Here is a 23,675-nt window from a genome sequence, read left to right as displayed (position 1 = left end):
CCCTTCCCCTCCAGGGGCTTGCAAGGGAGCCGTTTCCTCCCCACAATTTGCCTCCCACCCCGGCCCTTTCCTTATCAACTTTTCCTTATCAGCCTATCGCCAGGCCCTTGAGCACAGAGCAGCAGCAGCAGCAGCAGCAGCAGCAGCAGCAGCAGCAGCAGCAGCAGCAGCAGCAGCAGCAGCAGCAGCAGCAGGGAGTCCTTTGCAGGGAGGGATCTTTGGAAAGCGGGGAAACTAAACCTACTCTCTTCTTCTCTCATCCCACCTTCCTCCAGGCAGCCATGGCGGCGGAGGGTCCCCTGAAAGAGCTCTGCGAGGAAGCCAATTGCTCCATCTGCCTGGACTTTTTCAGGGACCCGGTGACCATTGCGGAGTGTGGCCACAATTTCTGCCGTGCCTGCCTGACCCGCAGCTGGGGGGCGTCAGGGGCCGAGGCTTCCTGCTGCCCCCAATGCAGAGGGAGAGCGCAGGAGGGGACCCTCCGGCCCAACAGGCAGCTGGCCAACTTTGTGGAAGTAGCCAAGAAACTCAGTCCTCAGGAGGGAAGGGGGCAGAAGCGAAGGAGGGGGGTCTGCGAGAAGCACCAGGAGCCCCTGAAGTTTTTCTGCAAGGAGGACGAAGCCCCCCTCTGCGTGGTCTGCAGCAGATCCAAGGAGCACAAAGATCACCAGGTGATCCCTCTGGAGGAGCCTGACGGAGAGAAGAAGGTAAGAAGTCTCTCTGGATCTTGTTGGGGACCAGCCGGGTTTGCTTCTTGGCTTCTGTGCAGGTCTTACCCAGTGAAAAGAGTCCTAGCTGGAATGCAAATAATGGTAAGCCAGTTCAATATTAGGCCCCAGTTTCCTGACAGTAAACCAGGATCTGATCACCCTTTGGCCATTTATGCATGGGGTGTTTAGCCTTGGATTTGCCACTCTTGGACGCACATTTTCCCCATCCAAATTCTCAGAACCCAACAACAAGCCCCCACGCAGAGATCTGAGAATTCAGATGGGGGAAATGCGCATCTAGAGAGCCGCAAATCCAAGGCAAAACCTCCTGTGTATAAATGGCCTTCAGCGATACCCATAGGGTCTACCAGAGTTGGGAAAAGGATCCTGGTTGGCCACTGTGTGAACAGGCTGCTGGACCTGATGGGTCTTGGTCTGATCCAGCAGGGCTTTTCTTACGTTCTTATCCTGGGCTGGGCAGATCCCTCCTTCTGTCTGACCCGTCCCTGCTCTTACTGTGCTTCGTTTCCCCAGGAGTGAAGACTTTTCTTGCCTCTTGGTGCCTGGCTCAAAGCAGTCTTGAGGTCTCCAGTCTTTGGGGCCTCCTTGCCGCTTAAAAAAAAAGAAAAAAGAATATATATATATATATATATATCAGCTTTGTATTTTGATTCCTTTGTTGAGCGGCAGATTGGCTGGCTGCCAAAGCAGTGGGTGGCAACAAGAACCATTCAAACGTCAGGTTTTCCTTTGATGCCCTGCCATCTGTCTGGGGGCTGTGGCTCAGTGGTAGAGCATCTGCTTGGCATGCAGAAGGTCCCAGGTTCAATCCCCGGCATCTCCAGTTAAAGGGACTAGGCAAGTAGGTGATGTGAAAGACCTCTGCCTGAGACCCTGGAGAGCCGCTGCCGGTCTGAGTAGACAATACTGACTTTGATGGACCGAGGCTTTCAGTATAAGGCAGCTTCAGGTGTGTCCCACCAGGAGATGCCTCTTTGTAGGTAGTGGAGTTTGATTTTTCAGAAGGTGGTCTTGCTCCTTGTGCCCCCAGCCCCCCGCTGACATGACCTGTCTTCTCCCAGCGTAGCAGTTACATCTCATCCGTTCTTTACAGTGGGAATGCTGTTGCCTCTCCTGTATTGAGATTTAGCATCATGGCCAGTCCAAGAGGTGTCCCTGCTTAAGGAGCAGGGGTCCCGAACCTTTTTGAGGCTGTGGGCACCTTTGGGATTCTGACACCCATGTGGTGGGCCCAGCCACAAAATGGCTGCTGCAGGAGGTGGAGCTACCCACAAAATGGCCGCCACACCTTCCATTCAGTCACACAGTGAAGGTCCTTGTGCTGTGGTGGAAGCTGCTGCCAAAGCAATGTTTCTAAAAGTCTGCACAGCCAATCAGAAGGCCTCCTGGGCAAAAGCTCGACCCACTTTCCAAAAACACCTGACATGCGCCAGGAAAGGTGTTGATCAGCTCAGTGGTGCCCACCAAACCCTGCTGTGGACCCCCGATCCAGAGGATGTGGTTCCCGTCCCCTCCAGCCACCAAAACGTATGCTGTTGGCGTGGAGGGAAATTCCAGTATCATGCCACTGTAATTGTGAATCTGGAATGAGGTTGGGAGCCCTGGCAGGAACGGAGAAAGATGTGACTGCATCACGGGCAAAGTTGGCTGGATCAGGAGCTAATGTGCTTCAGCTCCGAGAGCTGTTATTAATACTGGGACAAAACTGTTGATATTGTTTCCAAAGGGCCTTCAGAGCATCCCCCGTGATCACGATGGCCCCAAAACTCCTAGGATGTTGCCTGTAGATCCGTTCAGGATGGCTGCTGAAAGCAGAGCTGAGTCTGTGCACAGCAGAAGTCTATAGTTTGGCCGCTTTGAGGAATAGGTTCACACTCAGGCTCATAACTTTAGAAAAGAAATAGAAGTTCTTTATTGTAGGTGAACGCCATACTGGACAGGAAAGACAGAGTAAAGGCTTGTAAGTAACTAACTAAGCTAAGATGGAGAGAGATTGTAGAGCACATGTCCAGGCCTCATGGTGGACAAAAGGGAGAGAAAAGGAAGGAAGGAAGAGGAAACCCCTAAGAGTAGCATTCTGGGTAACAAAGGGACAGCAGTGGGAGTGGTTAAAAGGAAAAAAGGTCCTATCTACCCCTATACTAACTCTCCACCGCCCTCCCCAGTAGATCCAAGGCCTGTGCTAGCATTAAGCGACATTGCACAGTTCATTCCTTCCAACAGCTGCCCTGAGGGAAAATTCATTCGAGAGGCCTGTGAAATTCTTTCTAAGAGTTTAGAAAGGAGAGTTGGAGGATTGCAGAATCTAGACTTGAGATGGGAGGTTTTTTTTTATGTGGCTCTGCTCGCCGTGGCAGCCATTTTGGGTTTGGCTCCGCCTCCTGTGGCAGCCATTTTGGGGTGGCACTCACTACCCTCCCTGGAAATTCCAAAGGTACCCGCAAGCCGTAAAAGTTTGGGGGATCCCTGGAATAAACCATCACTTTCGCAGAAAACATGGATATGTTTTGAAAATTATTTGTGACAGGATGTTCCAATTCCCTTATTTTGTTGGTTCCTCCTTCTGCAACAGCCCCAGATGCTACTAGAAATCTCGTTGCTAGAGCAGGGGGGAGCCACCAGCTGAGGATGTGGGGATGGATGTGCCGACTGGCAAAGTAGATGCAGGGAGTGTTCGGTTTGCTCTGAGCCAGGAATTGTTATCAATCCATTAGCTTTCAAAGGAATTTGAGGCGTCAATAAAAGCTTGGTTACATCTCTCTTTCCTATACATTTCTTTTCTGGATCAGTCACCAAGTACACACAGAGAGAGTTCAAAAATATGGGGGGGCGGTTGGGGAATAAAACAAATGTGGTTCTTTTGTTTTTGGCATCAGACAATTGTGGCAGCCAGAACGGAGAGAGTTTGCCAGGAACACCAGGAGCCGCTGAAGCTTTTCTGCAAGCATGATGAAGCCCCCATCTGTGTGGTCTGTGACCAGTCCCAGGAGCACAAAGATCACGAAATCATTCCTGTGGAGGAGGCTTCCCGAGAGTACAAGGTCAGAAATCGACAAGATGGATGATGTGTGGGTCCTTTCTAGCTGCACTCCTGGGTGTCCCATGACACTTTTTATAGGGAAACACTCAGGACTAGGGACTGACAACATCTCTTTGTTGCCCGTCTCCTGGCTCGGCTGCTCGCTTCCTAATTGCCCTCCCCTTGTGCTCAGGGGGTGGTGTTGGGACGTTGGCACTCTTCCGGGCAGGCTGTGTTGATGTCTGGCCATGTGATTGTCCTGCCAAGCCACCAAGGGGCAGCAGCCTATTGGTAGAAGGCTTTAACTATTTCCCCTCCACATTATATTCTTCCTTTAAAAAAAATAATAATGCTAGTCTGCAGTTACTGTTAACCCTCTAGGCAGGGGTTGCATGGGGCAGGACATCCTGCATTTGTTGACAGTTTTGCTTTTTATGTTTTATCATAAACCTCTGACAAAAAACAATCCCAATTTGGATTCCCCCACTCCCAGGATGAGTTCTGCAATTGTCTGGAGATTTTGTGGAAGGACAGAAAAAAAATTCTGCTGTTTAAAACCCATGTAGTGATGGAAAGCCAAGACCTGCTGGTAAGTGTCTCTATTGCTGGGAGGTGAACAGACACTGGAAATGTACACAGGAAAAAAATGCAGAAAAGTCTCTTCCAATGGCTTAGTTTCCCACAGAAAAGTTGATGAAAGACCACTTAGAATGAACTCTTGTGAATATTAAGGGGGCACCTTTCCTCTTAATAGCTCTGCAATGAAAAGGAGTCTGGAAGAAACCAAAGTGTCTATGCGGGGAGGGGGGAGAGATGTGAGAAGCTTCTTAGGCTCTGATTTCTTGTACTGCAGCACATTTGATTATGTAAAGTAAAATCACTCCAAGAAGAAAATAATATAAAGAGATATTGTCGAAGGCTTTCACGGTCAGAGTTCATTGGTTCTTGTAGGTTATCCGGGCTGTGTAACCGTGGTCTTGGTATTTTCTTTCCTGACGTTTCGCCAGCAGCTGTGGCAGGCATCTTTAGAGGAGTAACACTGAAGGACAGTCTCCTTCAGTATTACTCCTCTGAAGATGCCTGCCACAGCTGCTGGTGAAACGTCAGGAAAGAAAATACCAAGACCACGGTTACACAGCCCGGATAACCTACCAGAACCAATGCAAAGAGAATTCATGTGTTCTTTGGATGAATTCTTCTCAGTCTTTCTATTTTTTGACCCAATATTGATGCGGTCTCTGGGGAAATCAAAAGTGCACTTCTGACAGGAGTCTCCTAAGGCCCCTCTTCTCACTGCAAAGGCGGGCTGTATTCTTCTTTTTCCATCTCAGAAGCAAACCAAAGGAGTGCAGCAGAAGACAGTGACCAAGTTCAGGCAACTGCATAAGTTTCTGGAGGAACAAGAGAAATTCTGGCTGACCCAGATGGAAGAAGTGGAGAAGGCGGTGACAAGAAACAGGGACCAACACCTGGCCAAACTCTCTGAGGCTCTTTCCTCTCTGGACAGCCTCATCCGGGAGATGGAGGAGAAATGTCAGCAGCCAGCCAGTGAACTCCTGCAGGTGAGAGTGTGGCAAGGACAGCCCAGGCTCCCCTTTGGGAGAAGGCTGCCCCCAGACCCTTTCGGTGCCTCCTTCTGCCCCATTTCATCTCCAGCCAGGGGCAGACTGGAAGAAACTGTCAAAGTGACCCTGTAAAACTCTACCCCCTGGAAATGCAGCACCTCCCTGATAGACTGAGGCTGCTAGGCTTCCATCTCAGAAGCAGAAGTGTGTTTGTGTGTCAAGCAACAGTCTGGGGAACAACATGCAAGTCAAACCAGGTTCACGGGTAGCTCTTTCCCAACAACCAGGAACGAGGGTTATAGGCAAGTTTTTTCACAGCAAGTTTTGAAAGGAGGATGACTGTTGGGGCTTAGACTGGTTGCATGCAGATGGGTGCTTGAAAATGCACACACCCACACAAGAGCAACAACACGTGGAAGGAGAGTGGCATCCACCCACCTGTTGCTGGCACCTCTGTGCTTGATGCTGCCGACCCATTTCATCTGTGCAGATGTGATGGCATTTGTGCCCAGACCCCCCCCCTTTCCCTTTCCCTGCTGGGCCACATGGCAACCCTGCAAGAAAAAGGGGGAAAACCCTTTAAAGGGCTAAAAGGTTCTTCTCTCAGTCTCTGTGGCCACCATTCCCTACCCCCATCAGAGGATTTTTCTCAGGCTTTAAAGTAAAGGGCAAAGTCTAGATTGCTATAGCTCTGTAACATTATAATGATCTAATTCCTAGCTTCCACATTTCCAGTTATAACTCTGTAACAACAAGGACTAAATACTTTTTAAATAAATGAAAGCTGGGGCCATTATGTTGTTAAAATGCAACTGTAATCTAGTTATTTTTTCTTAAATCTGGAAAATGCCCTCATGTGGAAAGAAGGAAAATAAGACCAGTGCGGGGCCAAGTCAAGCAACCTGGATGTTGAGTTGCTTCAAATGCCTCTGTGTCCACAGGTGGCCAGGAGAGCTTCATACCCTAATCTGAGGGCTTCCTGCCTTCCATGAGAGGAAAATCCCTTTGTTTGAGACATCAGAGTAGATCACCCATCTCTGCTCTGGAATGGCCCCACCTTGTTGATATTATCCTCATGAAGATTTTCTCCCACTCTATGGAGATGCCCCCCGGCCTTTGAGTGAAAGTCTGCTAGCTGGACACGAGAGAAGGGTCAGAGTGCAGAATCTTCTAGGGTCTGAGGGGGTCTTCCTGGTGTGGCCTTTTCACAAGCATTGAGGTCTCTCTTCTTTCTCTACCATTTTTCTTTAGGATGTCAGAAGAACCTTGCAGAGGTAAGTGAATATTTCTCATTAACCTTCTTAGCACTGAGAGGGGTCTGGGTATCCTGCAAAGAACGTGGTCCTTCAGGGTCATGGCCGAGGGCCAAACTGGGTGTAATTAAGATCGTGGATCTCCATCCGTCTGTCAGTGGCAAACAGCTTAAACACAGAGCCTCATCAACAGGAAATGGTGAAGTGAAACTGTATTTGGGGTGTCTGGGTTGACACCTGCCTGTGCATCTCTAGAAGAGGGGTCTCCAACCTTTTTTGAGGTGACAGACACCTTTGGAATTCTGATATGTTGTAGTGGGCGCAGCCTCAGGAGGCGGAGCCAGCCACAAAATGGGCGTTGCCGCTTACCTTCAGCCACAGTGAAGACTTGTGATATTGTAATGCCTGGTTATATAAAGGCATGTAGTGACTATGTACTCATATGCACACACATAGATATATTTGGGGATGTTGGCATCCAGGAGCCATGAACCAACAAATCATGCTCTCTGTGCCTGGTACTGCCTCACACCAGTAGAGAAAAAGCTCTAAATTACCTGTTTCCTTAGGAATGTGGTTTCTGGTTACTAAGCTCACAAGATCAAGCCCTCACTCAGTGACGCCTTCGAGCAATATCTATAGGCTATGCTAATTATCGTGGATTAGACGCCTAACGTGTATTGGTGCTTTTGTGTATCAATCTGCTTGTCAGCAGCTATGGGCCTGCCCCATTCGAATGCATAAATGATACTGAGGTTACTTTGTTCGTTGGTGAGTAATCCTGTATCTTTTCTGTGGTTATTTCACCCCAGGTCTGTGTTTAGCTAAATAAAGAACTGTTGCTTTTAACTTAATCTCCTCCTTGTTGTCTATATTGGACTCTATAAGACAACCAGGAACTTCAGCAATGGATAAGAGAAGCACAAATCTTATAATAATTTTGTTTTACTATATACAGCAGCATTTTTATACTTTTCAAGTTCACCTACATCGAACCCTCCAAGGCTGAGTCCTTTTTAACCAAAACAAGCTTTAAAAGTTTTAATTAAAATACAAGAGAATAATGTGTAATCTCTTTGCTCTTTAACAAAGCAAAATATAAAAACTTAAACATGGGTTTCTTTTATTTTACTACAACCTTCCCCTGACCCTCCGTGCACAATACACACAACTCGCCTTTCTGCTTCCTCATTCCCTCCCTTTCTTTATTTGCACAGCTACACCTTCTAAATACCATCTTCAATAACCCTTTCACATTGCCTCCTTTGCTTTCAATACACAAACCACTTTTACCACCCTTTTCAACGTTCACTGAGACAGTCCCCTTTCTTTCACCTCTAAACTTACCCTTTTTACACTTTCACAGCTACCATTTAAAATTTCACATGCAAGATCTTTTTATTTGCTGCACATCACCACAAAACAGTCACAAATCTCATAACATAACCAAACCATATCTTCTGTCTGTACCCAAAAGAAAATAAACACTTTAAAGTAGCTCACAGATATTATGGCAAACTAAAAGCAGTTTGCATAAGCAACGGAACAAGCCAAACAGAACAAGCACGAGCTGTGAGCCTTTCCCTTTTTTTTTTTTTTCAGCCACTAGCCCCGCATCCTGCTCCTGTCAGGATCTGGCACCCCAGCAGGGAGCAGGCAGAAAGGAGAAAGGAGGAGGGAAATAGGGGGAAATGATTTATGGGAGGCATGTATCTGGCTATGCAGGGCTAGGCAGATACAAACAGCTTGATAAGTAAGAAACAGCTTTTTAAGAGAGAAAGAAAGACAGAAAGCTTTAATACAATTCACTCTTTAAAATCTGAACTTTATTTACTTTTAAATATTTTGTTTATTTGGTTAACCTTTTTTTTAGATGCATCTTGGCTTTGCAAATTGAAAAGAGACCTTTTTGTCCTCTTACTTTTAATCCTTTGGTCCTGAATTAACACTCTTACCCCAATACCCCAGAGGGCAGGAAGTAGAAACAGGAAAACCAGGGATAAAAGTTTTCTTCGAGTTTTTCAACACACATCCCGTGGGACCAGTGAGTTTACTGTGGCTGACCCATGGGGACCCCCTGGCTAAGGCTTTTCTTCACTCGTCAGCGGGAATTGACTGATGGAACCTGGGAACCAGTTACTCAGGGATTTTATGAGACAACACCTTTCGCACAGACAATAAAAATCAGCTGCCTTCATTCATACACACATACATGCTTTGCTTTGTTTTTCACCATATTCACAACGGATCGTGATCCAAGGCATTCACTCCTTTTTCCACGCAGCTTAGCCTCCTTGAACGAGCATTTGGGTTGGACTTTTTTGGGGTCCTCCGCCCTCCAGGGAAGCAAGCTGGGGTCCCTCCAGCCATTAAAGGGCTGACTAGAGACGTCAGGCCTCCCCTGGAGCAACTTTCCCCATGCCCACTTACCAAAGGCCAGAGGATTCTAAAAGTGAATCCCCTCCCAACTATGTTGTGGTGTTAAAAAAAAATAGGGAGGCAGCCTTTTGGCTTCACCCTACGTTGCTTGAGCGCCAAATGAAGTTCCTGATTGTCTTATAGAGTCCAATGATAGACAACAAGGAGGAGGTTAAGTTAAAAGCAACAGTTCTTTATTTAGCTAAACACAGACCTGGGGTGAAATAACCACAGATAAGATGCAGGGTTACTCACCAACGAACAAAGGAACCTCAGTATCATTTATGCATTCGAATGGGGCAGGCCCATAGCTGCTGACAAGCAGATTGATACACAAAAGCACCAATACACGTTAGGTGTCTAATCCATGATAATTAGCATAGCCTATAGATATTGCCCAAAGGCGTCACTGAGTGAGTGCCTGATCTTGTGAGCTTAATAACCAGAAACCACATTCCTAAGGAAACAGGTAATTTAGAGCTTTTTCTCTACTGGTGTGAGGCAGTACCAGGCACAGAGAGCATGATTTGTTGGTTCATGGCTCCCGGATGCCAACATCCCCAAACATATCTATGTGTGTGCATATGAGTACATAGTCACTACATGCCTTTATATAACCAGACATTTCAATATAGTGGCAGCTGCTTCCAAAGCCACATTTTAAAAACTACCTCAGGAAATTCAGGGTTCCTCAGCTACATTCGTTCCACAAAATGGCCAGTTGGAACCTATTTGGCCCAGATAATGCCTTGGATGGCATCAGGGCTGGCTAGGGGGGCACTTTAGAGGTGATGACCCAGCCAGCCCAATCCAATGTGCTCTGTTTGTTAAGGAGGGTATGGTGAGATTATACATGAGGAAGCAGGAGTTGGGGTGTGTGTGTGCCATATTTCCATTAGTGTTCCTGCCACCACGTGGCACTTAAATGCACTGCTCCTACTCAAATTTGTACTTGGCTGTTTCCACACTGGCAGATTGCCCCACGTCAAGGCTGTGGTGAAATGGGAATGGCAGCGATCCCCTTTCCCATGTGCTTTTTGAGTTTTTTACACGTCAGCCATTGGAGCAAGGAATCCCCGTCAGGGAGCCATGTTGCCGCTGAGCTGCGTTGGCAGCCATGGCAACAATAGGGCTTCCGAAATAAAGCATTTGTCATTCAGAGCAACCCATGATGGGGAACACACAGGTGGTGATCAGAAAATTCCCACCTCTGCTTTAAGTCTCCTCAAGTAGTTTCAGAGGAAGAAGAATGCTCTTGTGACATTATTGGGCTCAAAGTTTCCACGCTTCCCACGAGGAACAAAGTATTAAAAGTATTCCTCAGGCTCCGCCCCCCAAATCTCCAGGTATTTCCCATCCTGGAGTTGGCAACCCTAGTAGAAAGGCATTTATATAACAAATAGTAGCTACTTCTAAAACATACAGTATAGTTGTTACACCGGTACTTTTTAACAAGAGGTGTGCTTTGGCAAACTTCACAGTACTAAGTAACCCCCGGTCGCTTCCTACGAGGTCGTTCTGAGCTTGTTGTGAGTTTAGCAATGTTTGTGAAACTCTTTTTCACTGGACATTTACAAGGCAGGTCTGGGCAGGGGGTGTGGGGCTGACGTTCTTAGGGTCAAACTTGGTGTTCGCTTTTTTCAGAGTTGGGACTGGGATCCCCTCAACCACTTTAGGGAAGAAAGTAGGGCCTTGAAATGCCTCTACAGGTGTGGTGGGGGGCGGGGAGGTCTCCTGCTTCTCCCACAGCCATTTTTCATGCCCAGAAAGCCCTGGGGAGGGGTGTTATTTCCTCTCCCCCAGCATAGTTTCAGCACAGGAAAATGGCTCAGGGGCTGACAGGAGCCCTTCCTCCCCCTGTAATGGTGTTCTGAGGTCAAATGGGCTGTTTTATTTTTAATAGCCATTCCCCAGAGCTGCTGTGTGGCTTTGGGGTCTCAGGGGCTATGGAGAGCTCTTCTTCAAAGAGCCTCCTGTCTTGCTCTGCTTCCAGCCTCAGCCTGTCTTTAGGCTTTCTCCCCATTTCACCTCTGTTTCTCTGATCTGCCTGGGGTGGGCGTGATTCTGAATTAGATGGATGGTACCTTGACATGATTTTCTCCAGGTATGAAGAAAAGGAGGCATTTGAGGATCCAGTGGCTTTTCCTCTTGCACTGAAGTGGCGAATCTGGGACTTCTCAGATTTAAATCACCTTTTGGAGGGCATCAAGAAGCAATTCAAAGGTAATGAAGAAATGCTGCAGGGATTTCAGACTGGACATTAGCTTGGGCTAGACGTGTTTCAGGCTGCTTATATTGGGCCCCCCAACCTTTTTGAACTCGTAGCTGTTGGAATATATGCCCTTTCCATACGGTGTCACTTGCCGCCACATCCAGAGGGGGGAACTGATCAGAGAGTCCGATAGATAGACAGGACAGAGAGGGTCGTCTCCTATTACACCTCACCCTCATTTCCTGTCCCCTTCGATGTTTAGAGTTATATTTTCAGGAAAACTTCCCTTCTCTCTCTTTTCTCGCCCTCATCCATGCAAGCCGCTAGAGCCGAGCTCTGTTGCGCTCAGGCCTTCTCACCCCCACAATGGCGTGGAAGGCAGGTTACCTTTTTATATCTAGAGAGCTAGCAAGATAGATTAGGATAGAGGGCCCAGTTTGCCTTCCCTATCCAAAGTGTATTTCACCAGTAAATGATTTTAATTTGATTAGATACAAAAGCTGCTTCCCTTTTTGATTCTAACACGCACACAAAATCTTCTGCTGTTGCTAAGCTTAAAGCACTCTGCTAATGGACTGGAATAATATCAGAACCAAAAGATATTATTCCAACAGTAGCCACCTTTGGAATTCAGACACAGCATGGTGGGCGCAGCCACAAAATGGATGCCACTGGAAGAGGAGCCAGCCACAAAATGGCTGCTGCAGCTTACTGTATCCAGTTTTGGGCTCCACAATTTAAGAAGGATGTTGACAAGTTGGAGCGTCCAGAGGAAGGCGACCAGAATGGTCAGAGGTCTGGAATCCATGCCCTATGAAGAGAGACTTAGGGAGTTGGGTTTGTTTAGTTTGGACAAGAGAAGGTTGAGGGGAGACATGATAGCCATGTTTAAATATTTGAAGGGATATCATGTTGTTGAGGGAACTAGCCCATTAAAATCGGTGGGTTTAGAAGGAAGTAAATCCGCTTAGAATGGCACTGTGGAACCTCTTTTTGGAAGGATCCTAAATTTAGCTGGAGTGGACCCTTGGGTTGCAGTCCTTCGCATACTTTCTATGAAGTGAATCTCCAGTCACTCGACGTGACTAGTGAAAAGAAATGTGAATATCTCCACATGAATAAAATTTGGGAATTTCCCCCAGAAGTAGGTTTTACTTAACCTTTCAGCCCAAACTCAGAAGAAATATGTACACGTGCCATCAAGTCACAACCAACTTATGGCAAGCCCAGAAAGAGGTTTTCAAGGCAAGTGAGAAGCAGAGATTTCTTTCTCATTGCCTTAGTCTGCAAAATCTTCTTTGGTCTTCCATCCAAGTACCAACCCTGCTGAACTTTCGAGGTCTGGTGAGGTGGGGCTATACGATGGCACCTTACCTCCCCAAGAGAAAAATAGACCATATTATGCACTGATGTTTTCGTCACATGATGGGGGATAGGCACAAGGGTCTGCTGCTCACTTTTGTTTCTTTTGCTTCCTCAGACACTCTGGATTCTGGACTTCATCTGCAGAAAGGTAAGTTTTTATTCATACACCATTCAATTATTTCTTAACTAAAAAGCTTCACCTTAAAATTTGTGTTCTTCTACTTGGTGTTTTTCCAGAGTTAACATTACTTGACGCTCTTGTTTAGTTCTTCAACATCTCTCCATCCCTGCCACGGCCAGTTCCTTCTTGTTCTGAGGAGGAGGTCTGTCAGGATGAAAGGTGAACTCTGGGTGAACTCTGAGGGGATGAAATGCCTCCTTTCACCTACCTGCCACCATATTGGAATGATGGGAGAACATTTGCTGGGCCTCAGCCCTTGAGGGCCCTTCAGAATCCTCCCCATGAGAGGCGCAGACCAGGTTGGGAATCCCATTTCTCTAAATGGCTATCCCTACCTGCTTTCCAGATTTCCCTCAGTTTCAAGGTGCTATAAATTGTGTATTTGATCCACGGGTTAAAAAAAAAGCTGTGTTTCTGGATTGGCAATATATAAAGTCCAGCCTGCCCTGGTGCTTCTTTTCCAGTTGTTCACACACAATTTGTGTTTGATGTTTGGGAGAAGAGCGGGAACGACGTGCCTGTCACTCACAAGCCTCCTCTTCAGCTTGGTCTTCCGCCTCCCCGTCTGTCACACTGATGCACACTTCTGGGCAGGAGGAGGCTGTCTCCTGAGTATATTTTACAGTGAATTCACACAAAAGGAAGGCGGATGCTTTCTAGCGCTGTTGACTGGGCTGAGGAACTTCCATTTGCCACATTCATGGATGCAGGTCAAATGCTGGCTTAGCTCTGGTTTGCTCCCTTCTGCGTAGGGTCAGTTGTTCTTTTCAAGGCTCCGCAAAATATAGGTGAGGCAAGGAAACCCATTCTTGATGCCGAAGGACGTTTGTTGCTTGATTGAGTTCCATAACAAAAGTCTGTATTCTTCTGCCAAAGGTGGCTGCTGAGGCATCCGTTTTTCCAGCCCAGGCTAGGTCATGCTTCAAGTTTGTTAACTTTATGGTGGAAACTCTAGGGAAGTGATTCTCTCTCCACCCTTTCTCACTACGTTTGTACACCTGCTGGGGTTTCCCAGGTGTTCTCCGATCTTTCTCAAACCTGGTTTGCAGTAAAGCCTGGATGGCTGCTATGTGGGTGGGAAAATTCAGATTTCCCCACCCACGTGGCAGCCATTTCCCTGACCCTGTCCTGGTTTCCTTCCCACACCTCTGGGGGGATTTTTAGTTTTTTTTAAAAAATAGGCAATACTGTTCTATCATTATATCTATATAATGTTTTACTTATTCTCTGAATTCCCAGCTGGCATTAAAACATAGGCCTGTAGACCTTCCTGTTATGACAATATGCAGAGAAAGGCATCGATATAATGATATTCTACTCCTGATTATTATTTTTATTGTGAAAGCCCTGGTGGCCCAGGGGAGGGGGGTGGGCGCTGCAGGGGGACTGGGGTGGCAGGGAAAGTGGGGGAGGAACCATCACGGCTCATTTTGTTAAGGGGTCTACACTCTTAGAATGTATCACTTACTGAGAAGTGAAATTATCTTATTCAGCGAGACCTCACAGACAGGAGTCAATGATGACTCCTACTACTGTAGGCTTTCTATTGAAGTGTGCCAGAAAATTTATAAACAAGGAACTTCCTTTAAACAACATTTATTTCACATTATATATATATATATGCATGTGAATATTTACACACTCTCAAAACATGTCATAAAATACATTATGATATATGCAAGCAATTTCAAACAATCTTTATAAGCACTTTCTCTATGTAAGGTTTCAAACCTTAAACCTGTAATGCATTTCATTCAGGAATATATCAGTTTACAGAAATCCTGTCAAAATATTAGTATAAGGAGAGAAAGTTATGGTTAAAAGCATCAATTCAGAGTACAACCTTATATTATTTCTAAACCTCTTCTAGTTTATATTCAGGATATTGCAAACCATTTCTGTAAGGACATAGTCTTTTCCCATGTTTCTATGTCTTTACCATATCTTTGATTCTCTGATTCTTAGTTTATTTGAGAGCTGTAGTCCAAAAGCTCATTAAGTATTTCATGCCAGTTTAGGTTCATTGAAATACTGTTCTGTATAAGAGACAGCTGATTCTTGTAAAGCTGAAGTCAGTAATTTATAAGACTATGTGTAGCTTTAAATTCAATATGTAGAGAGAACCTGTATGAACCTTAGTTCCAGGTAAGAGCTCTATAGCTCTCTATATGTAATGTAATCTGTGTATGCATATTGTGTATGCCACTCATTGTCACTGAGTGTAGAAGCTTCCTCTGTGTTGTTGAGGAAACCTCTGACTCTTTACCCTGAGAGATATCTCTGGTTGCTTAGAGGAATCTCTAAGAGTATCTAAGAATCCTGTTTCTGGTTCTGAGAACTGAAGAGACCAGTTCTGTAACTTGGGTTTCACAACTTCCATGTTTCTCAAGGAAAGCCAAGTCAGACCATTTAGATCATTCAGTGAGAACCCATCAATCCTTGCTAGGATTAATGAGATGTCAGTGTTTCCAAATATGGAACTGATCCAATACTCTTAGACCCCACAGTAAGGTTAGTAGGAATACTAAGAGCCTCCATCATATGGAATAGTCTGCAAGCAGTCATTTCAGACATCCAGTCTTAGCAGGTCATCTTGAAATGAATCTCTCTCAAAAAGAGTCTTTCCCATTCTCACAAAGAGCTTGTGAAATGGTAGAGTTCCATATCACGCATGATATGAAATAATAGAATGAGCCATGGCCAGACAGACTTGCTGCCCTCCAGTAACTCATTTCTTATGTCTCACGCAAGTGACGGAAAAAGCTGATAGCCAGACAAGTTTTACATCGTCCTCTACCAACATTTCTTTCCAAGTTTTACATCTTTGAGGATGTGGAGAGTGAGGTCAGACAGCTTCAGCTGTCTTCCATCAACTCCCTGCCTTCTGGCAGTTTGGTGCTGGCTTATATTCTCTCAGACCAATGGTTAGCTGAGCTGAGAGGCTAGAATAACTTTACCCTAGGCAGGCTACACTAATACCTTTTGCCCGGGGTGGCTACACTGTATCCTTGCACCTGGCATGATCACACATGGTGGTGTGTCATTGTCACTTGGGCTGTGAATAAAGCCTTACTATGTTTTTGGCATTAAGTCACCAGTTCACTAGTGCAAGGTCACCATCTGTTATACTGTTTAGGTCTTGAGTCATTAGATGGTAGCTTTATTTCCTCACAAGGCAGATATCAGTGGGGCTAAGATCCCAGGCTGAAATGACCTTGTTAATGTCAAGAAGAACACCTCGGATAAGTGATGCCAATATTATTTCCAGATACAATCATCAAGCGGGCAACATTACATATCTTAACCTTGTAGTTTTGCAGATTTATTTATCTTAGAGTAGTTTTAGCCAGCATGACCTTTACTCTACTTTCTTTTCACATCAATTCTGTTCAGAGAAATAAGCCTCTTACTTTTATGCTTTACTCATAAGATTCATAGGAATTCATAAGATTCATAGGAATACCACAGGGACAGGCTATCTATCACTCAAGCCCGTGACAGAACTGCCATGCAAAAACCCCGATCTCGTCGCTGTGCTTTATCAGTAGCTTCACCATTAACAAGGAAACCATTCAAGTCTGTCCTTGTGTAAAAACCACCACTGGAGTGTCAAAGGGAATATGAATCCTGCTCTGTTCTTCCTTCCACCAAGTTCCCGATGTTGTACTTTATCAGTAGTTTCACCAGCAACAAGGAAACCACACAAGCCTGTCCCTGTGTGGAAACCACAGCCGAAGCACCCTGGTCTCTCTAGAAGAGACAGAGAGTTTCAAGGGAATGTAAATCCTGCTCTGTCTTCCTTCCCCCAAGTTCCCTTTTCTGTGAAGCACAGAAATTATTACCGACTGGGATGTTTTTGATTCAAGGTGTTCTGGGAGACACCTTGAATGACAGGAGAAGAGGGGTGATCATTTTTTTGAACAAATACTTGAAGATTGGGTTGAGTAGAAATGTCATTCTTGGGGTACAAGAAAAAATGTACAGGCATAGTGGTCCATGCAAAAACCCCTAACAAGAACAAACTTAATGTAATACCTTCATTATTTTTTATATTGGCACAAAACATTGTGTAAGCTTTCAAGCACACTAGAGATCTTCATCAGGCTGGATGTTACAACCTTTGAAAAGTGGAAGGCAGATTCTTCAGGGGTGAAGGTCTCACATGCATCTGAGGGGTGCAGGCAGGACATTGGCTTCACTTTATTGCTGATGTAATATTACTTTACAGCACATTCCTTGAGAATCTGCATTCAGTCCAATCTTTGTTCTTTCACTAAAATATAGAAACTACCCAAAGTCCATCCAAAAGTGTCCCAAATGCCAGTTGAGAAACACGTCTCCCTGGCAGGCTAAAAGCAATGGGAACCTCCTTCCAGACTCTGTGTTTTGTTCAGTCAATTAAAACCAAATTCAGTTGTATTCCGTTTTGAGATTTGTTCAACCCATTCTGTGCCTCTGCTCATTTTCATGTGATCTGGGTGTTTGTGTAAATGCTCTCTTGTGTGATTTCTTAGGGGGAAAACCCCTGTGACTGAAATATCCATGGTTCTCTGCTTGGGGTAGGATATGGTAGGAAATTTTGTTCCTGTGGGTTTTTATTGTGCATTTTATCTGCCTTCTCTTGTAGTTGTGAATTTCCTACATTGTGCAGGGGGTTGGACTAGATGACCCTGGTGGTCCCTTCCAACTCTGTGATTCTGTGAAGCTCACAGAAAATCTGTGCTGCCTTTTAGCAGGTCAGGAGAAGGCAGGAGAGTCTGTGAATCCAGGAGAGGGTTATGAAGAGGTGGGAGCAGGAGGAGGACACAGAACAGGCCAGAGGCGGAGAAATCTCCCTGCTGAAAATGCTTCTCTTCTTGTCTCTTCATTTTCCCCCCAACAGCAAATGTGACTCTGGATCCAGACACAGCCTATCCCGAACTCGTCCTGTCGGAGGATCGGAAAAGCGTGAGAGATGGAAAAATAGATCAAGATCTGCCTGACAATCCTGAGAGATTTGACGAATATCGTGCTGTGCTGGGCCGTGAGGGATTCACAGCAGGCCGCCATTTCTGGGAAGTCCTTGTGGGAAGTGAGGAAGAATGGAGTTTGGGGGTGGCCAGAAAGTCTGTGAGGAGGAAGGGAGAGGTTACCTATAGTCCTAAGGAAGGGATCTGGGAGGTGGGGAAGTGGGGGGGCTGCTTCGGGCCTGAGATAATGGAGGATGCCCTTCCCTTGACCGGGGAGCTGAAGAGGATCCGAGTCTGCCTCAACTACGCTGGGGACCGAGTGGCCTTTTTTGATGCTGACCGAGCTTCACTTCTCTGCGAGTTCTCCGGAGCCTCCTTCCGTGGAGAGACCCTCCTGCCCATCTTTTGGGTGTGTGAAAAAGGCCACCTCAAAATCTCTTCTTAAGACCTTCGCTTCAAACCAGGAGCATCAATAAGAAAATACTGTTTCTCAAGAGCCCCCTTTTTGTATCCTGTAAAGGCCTCTCCAGGCTCCCAGACACCAAAACTGACCAGTGTAAAATCTCCCAACATTCCCCTTGTTCTCTGTATCTTATTTCTGAAAGCAACAACAGCACATTTTACGTTATAAAGAATAACAGGCTTGTTGTCAAGGAGAGCTCTTAATAGACTCCCCCCTCTGGCCTCCATTCCTCTCAAGCACACGAGGAACAACTAAAGGTCGTGCTGAGGAAGAAGAGGCCCTGCAAGTTGAAGTTAATATTCTGGGCTTATTCTTTACTTTACTGGACATTACTTTACTGGGCATCACCTATTAGGATTTTCCCCTGCTCATCATACCCTTTCTGAAGGGCACTAAATATCCTGTCCCTGTCAAAATTGCTACATTCATTGCAGTTGTGTTTCAGTTATACCAGTGGTTGAAAAGATGTTACTCTTATAATAAAGTCATTTTACCTTGAAAACTGTGCTTCCTTGGATTTCTTTTGGGATGGGGGTATATTGTAACTGCCGGCCAATCACAAGGGTATTGTCATTTATTGACTTGAACCATCCCCAACTCTCCAGTTGGAAAGAAAACTCAGGAGTTGGATTTGCATAACTAGGATCCTACTGGTTTACGGTTGCATTAAAGGTTTCTCTTCCTGTATTTTTGTGTATATCTCATTATAAGCCCTTTTCATCCCCACAGCTGTCTCACTGTCCTTTAATTGTTTCCTAAAAACTGGGTACTCATATTTTCTCACTACGACCCTGCGAAGGAAGTTAGGCCAAGAGCTACTGAGCTTCCTTGCTAGGGTTGCCAACTGTGGCCTGGGACATTCCTGGAGATTCTGGGTGCAGATGATGATGAAGAAGAAGAGTTGGCTTTTATAGGCTGACTTTCTCTACCACTCAAGGAAGAATCAAACCAGCGTACAATCACCTTCCTCTCCCCACAATAGATACATTGAGAGGTAGGTGGGGCTGAGAAAGCTCTAGGAGAGCTGTGACTAGCCCAAGGTCACCCAGCTGGCTTCATGTGTAGGAGTGGGGAAACAAATCCAGTTCACCAGATTAGCATCAGCCGCTCATGTGGAGAAGTGGGGAATGAAACCCGGTTCTCCAGATCAGAGTCCACTGCGCCAAACCACTATACCACGCTGGCAGATTCAGGGAGGGTGTGGTGTGAGGAGGGGAGGGACCTGAGGGGGGCATAATGCCATAGGGTCCATGCTCTAAAGCAGCTGTTATCTCCAGGGGAACTGATTTATCTCATCTGGAGATCAGTTGTCACTGGGAGATCTCCAGGCCCCACCTGGACACTGGTAACCAAATGTATAGCTGAGTAGGAATTTGCACCCAAGCTTCATCAATTCAAGTCTACCACACTGAGAAGTGCAACGCATTGGCGCTCGGTTTTTATAATCATACTAATGTGTTATCAACGCTTGAGGAAAATCTGATAAAGAGACCCATGAGAGTTGCATGGGGGGAATCCCATCGTCCCCTCTACTTGACATGCTGACCGCTGAACAGCCACCCTGTCAATCAAAAGTGCTACCATCTCCTCTTGCCTGATTCACATAGTGGGGGGGGGAGAAATGGTGGGGGGTCACTACAGAGAATGCATAGTGTGTATGTACAGTTGTTGATCTTGCCCATTTGTAGGGCGGAATTTGCAGAAGGCCCTGAGCAGATAAGCAAGGTTATCATGATGGACATGCCCCTCCCCTGATTACAGCTGGTATCCAGTGGTAACCTTTCGAGTCCTGTCCTTTAGGAACTATTTAAAGCACGTCTCCTGATACTTCTTCAGCTCAAAATGTCTCAACAAGATGGCAGGGCTCACTGCGTCAAAGGCTGCATATAAATCCAGGAGGAGCAACAGAGAGACACAGCATTTGTCTACATTCAGGCAGAGGTCATCAACTGAAGCCACCAGCACCTTCTCTGTCTGGTATCCTGGCCTGAAACCAGACTGCGAAGGGTCCAGAAGGGAAGAGTTATCCAAGAAGATCTGGAGCCGGTCTTCCGCTGCTTTCTCAATCACCTTGAACAGAAAGGGCAGATTAGAGACCGGGAGATAACCCAGGGTTAGGGTTAATGAACAAATGTAGATATTTAAGAGAGTAAAGGCACCTAGACAAGCGGTTTTCCATCCAACAGTGGCAACTGTAGTCCAGGTACTTTAACATACAGCAAGAAGTGTGATACGTATTTTTACGGATATTTTCTCAATTTTTTTCCAAGTTTATAATCAAATAATTGATTTTTTTTGTTTGCATGTGGGATAGCCAGTATATTGTGGGGTTAAAATGCTGGTGTAGTTTGAGAGAGTCGGTTTTTGTTTTTGAAAATTCCTTCTCTAATTGCAATGTTTCTCTAGGTAGGTGAGGTTAGGTGGACCCTGACCTGGGTAGCTCAGCTGAAGCCTGATCTTGTGAGATTTTGGAAGCTGAGCACGATCAGCCTTGGTGAGGATTTGGATGGGAGACCACCATGGAATACCAGGATAACTCTGCAGAGCCAGGCATAAATAATGTTTTTCCTCAGGATGCAAAGTACTGAATGTACCCTGGGGTTGCCAGGTCCGTCTTTGCCACTGACGGGAGGTTTTTGGGCGGAGCCTCAGGAGGGCAGGGTTTGGGGAAGGGAGGGCCTTCAATGCCAGAGAGTCCAGTTGTCAAAGCGGCCATTTTCTCCAGGTGAACTGATCTCTATTTGCTGGAGATCAGTTGTAATAGCAGGAGAGCTCCAGCTAGTACCTGGAGGTTGTCAACCCTACTGTACCCACCCAACCCATCTACCCTGCAAATGGACAAGATCAACACCCGACCGTAGGCGTGCTTTCTGTGTTGTGACCCTCACCTTCTGGAATGGCCCGCCTGAAGTCAGGGAGGCTTCCACACTTCTGTGTATGTTAAGTGCTGTCAAGTCGCCTCCGACTCATGGCGAGCCTATGAATCAATGTCCTATCTCCTGCTATTACAAGTAACCTCCAGCCAATAGAGATCAGTTCCCCTGGAGAAAATGGATGCCTTTGGCAATTGGACTCTATGGCACTGAAGTCCTTCCCCTCCCCAAACTCCACCCACCTCAGGCTCCGCCCCAAAAACCTCCTGCCGGTTGTGAAGAGGGGACCTGGCAATCCTAGGTGGAGCCTGGGGAGGGCAGGGACCACTTCAGTGGGGTACAAGGCCATGGAGCGCACCCTCCAAAGCATCCATTTTCTCCAGGGGAACTGATCTCTGCAGTCTGGAGATGAGCAATAATTCAGGGAGATCCCCAGGCCCCACCTGGAGGCTGGCATCCCTGGGCCTCATTCTAGTCCTTGAGCACTTCTCCTACTTCCAGGGGCTGCCATTCCACTCCTAGAGCAGTCAGTCCTCCTCCAGAGACCTTCATTGAACACCAGTTTGTTCTCAATGGGCAATCCCGTGTCATTTGCTCCAGTACATCCCTTTCTAGGCTAGTGAGCTACCTTAGTGAGCGCTAGGGTGGCCAACCTCCAGGTGGTGGCAGGCAATCTCCTGCTATTACAGCTGATCTCCAGCTGATACAGATCAGTTCGCCGGGAGAAAAAGGCCGCTTGGGCCATTGGACTCTATGGCATTGAAGCCCCTCCCCAAACCACGCCTTCCTCAGGCTCCGCCCCAAAACCCTCCCGCCGGTTGCAAAAAGGGACCTGGCAGCCCGAGTGAGCGCTGATCTCGCCACACCCGGGAAGCATTTTGCAGCGGCGTGGGGAACATCCCCTTTGCCAAGCCCTGGGGGATGCAAAGGGGAAAGGGTCTCCCTTGCATTGGGGGCGGGCGCTTGCAAACGCGAGGCCAAAGGAGACGCGCCCAGCCCCAGGCCTGCCTTCCGCCCCGGGCCCCTTTCTCCAGAGGGGGCTCCTCTTTTCTTTCCTTTTCTTGCAACTCGGCCCAGCTCTGTCTTCGGGCCGTTCATTCCAGGTCGGAGAGTCCTTTGCAGGGAAAACGAAACTGAAACTCTCCGGCTCTCCCTTCCCTTCCTCCAGGCGGCCATGGCGGCGGGGGGTCCCCTGCAGGAGCTGTGCGAGGAAGCCTCTTGCTCCATCTGCCTGGACTTCTTCAGGGACCCCGTCATGATCCCCGACTGCGGCCACAGTTTCTGCCGCGCCTGCCTGACCCGCAGCTGGGGGGCGTCTAGGGCAGAGGCTTCCTGCTGCCCCCAGTGCAGAGGGAGAGCGCAGGAGGGGACCCTCCGGCCCAACCGGCAGCTGGCCAACTTTGTGGGGCTAATCCAGAAACTCCGTCCTCAGGAGGGAAAGGGGGCAGAAGCGAAGGGGGCAGGTGGGAAGGGGGGCGTCTGCGAGAGGCACCAGGAGCCCCTGAGGTTTGTCTGCAGGGAGGACGTCGCCCTCCTCTGCGGGGTCTGCAGCAGATCCGGGGAGCACCAAGATCACCAGGTGATCCCTCTGGAGGAGGCTTTCCAGGAAAAGAGGGTAAGTAAGGAATGGGTGGGAGGAGACCTCCTAGCATCCTTCTGCGTGGCTCAAGATTTCCCTTTGGCGCAAAGCTCTGTCAAGCTTGTGGCCGTTGCCGCCTGCTGGCTTGTTACTGTTTATAAAATATAAATATACGATATAATATTATTCCCTCCCCCCCCCCGCCACAAATTGGCTTGCAAAACAGCGGCTACTAATTAACCGATGAAAAAAAAGGGGCTTGAGGAGGGGTTTTCCATTGTGACGGAGGGGCGGGCCTGGCTGCCTCCTCTTCCTCACCTCATCCCACTGGGAGACCTTCCTTTGCGGGACAGGGTACAAGCCGGGCCCGTGTGAAAGAGCGTTAAACAAATAATAGTACCACAAAAAAACGGTGGCGTGCCTTCAAGACAAAAAAAAAAAAGGTCTAGCTACTTTTGTTGCAAATATGTTTCCCCTTATATCTCTGCAATAAAAAGGGCTAGAGATGAAAGCTGGAAATTCAGAGAACCTGCAAGATACAGTGTAAAAACATAAGAATGATATAATGATGCCAGAGGGAGGGAACCTCTGCTGCTGGGGACAGGAGAAGGCAACATGGCTGTTGTGTGGGCTGGAGTGGCAAAATCCTACTCACATGACAGCCCTCCAAGATCTTTCTCACAAATTTGCAGCAAAGCGGGTTTGGGAAAAATTCGAGGCAACAGGGGAAACCCCAGGAGGTGCACAAATGCACCATAGTTCAGTGGGGAAGCAGGAAATAAAAACCCTTCCCAGGTGCACCAAGCAAGGGCCAAACACTGTGTGCGGACATGTCTGGGAGAAATGCTAAGCAGATCTACTCAGAAGTCCCATTTTATTACTCCAAGGAATGTGTTCTCAGGCTCATGGCCTCCTGCATCACAGAAGTGATTGAACTCATCATGCCAACATTGTGGTGCCCATACCTGAAAAGTACACCTGCCAACACCATTCACTGTTTTTTTGGGGTACTGTTACAGGTCGAGTATCCCTTATCTGGACTGCTTGGGACCAGAAGTGGTCCATCT

At 47.1% G+C, this 23,675-nt stretch overlaps 1 pseudogene; it reads left to right on the top strand.

The window, feature by feature from the left end:
- Positions 1-281: 281 nt before the first annotated feature.
- LOC130494013 (uncharacterized) overlaps positions 282-23,675 on the top strand; it is a 46,590-nt pseudogene continuing 23,196 nt past the window's right edge.

The sequence above is a fragment of the Euleptes europaea genome, chromosome 1 (genome assembly GCF_029931775.1).
Source record: "Euleptes europaea isolate rEulEur1 chromosome 1, rEulEur1.hap1, whole genome shotgun sequence".
NCBI lineage: Eukaryota > Metazoa > Chordata > Lepidosauria > Squamata > Sphaerodactylidae > Euleptes > Euleptes europaea.
This window is presented reverse-complemented; position numbering and strand designations above follow the sequence as displayed.